This window comes from Camelina sativa, unplaced genomic scaffold (assembly GCF_000633955.1).
Source record: "Camelina sativa cultivar DH55 unplaced genomic scaffold, Cs unpScaffold08079, whole genome shotgun sequence".
NCBI classification, from domain to species: domain Eukaryota; kingdom Viridiplantae; phylum Streptophyta; class Magnoliopsida; order Brassicales; family Brassicaceae; genus Camelina; species Camelina sativa.
Genome location: NW_010929147.1, coordinates 1 through 444, shown reverse-complemented (window position 1 = coordinate 444; position 444 = coordinate 1). Strand labels below are relative to the sequence as shown.

The following is a 444-nucleotide window of genomic DNA, read 5'->3' as shown; positions in this document are numbered from 1 at the left end:
CTCGACTGAGAAACGATTCTTGGAAGAAGGCTTTCTTGATTTTCTACGTAAGGTATAAAGAAAGACTTAACTCAGTATGGAACTATGGATGTCAAAGCTTATCTCTCCTTTCTAGAGTGGAATGAAATAGATTATAGAATAGTAAAATTGGGACTCATGGGTGGATGTCAACTGTTTTTTTCCCAGGAGCTTGCATCTATCTCTTATGATGAGAAGGACTTCACAGGGTTGCCTTTTGACTTTTGTGGTGGCTACGTAGGTTGTATTGGGTATGTGTTTAATTATCTTTACCGTGAATCTCTCTTGCAAGCTTTTTCCATTGTACAATAATGTTAGAAGACTTCTGGAATGATTGTTTGATTAACCTTATCTCTGGTGCAGGTATGATATTAAAGTGGAATGTGGAATGCCAATTAATCTTCACAAATCCAAGGCTCCAGATGC

General features: G+C 37.6%; 1 long non-coding RNA gene across 1 annotated transcript; it reads left to right on the top strand.

Annotated features, from left to right (window-relative positions):
• Positions 1-444, top strand: LOC104775042. The gene is made up of 3 exons (XR_765661.1): positions 1-52; positions 187-269; positions 382-444. It is a non-coding gene; the product is annotated as an uncharacterized LOC104775042 (long non-coding RNA).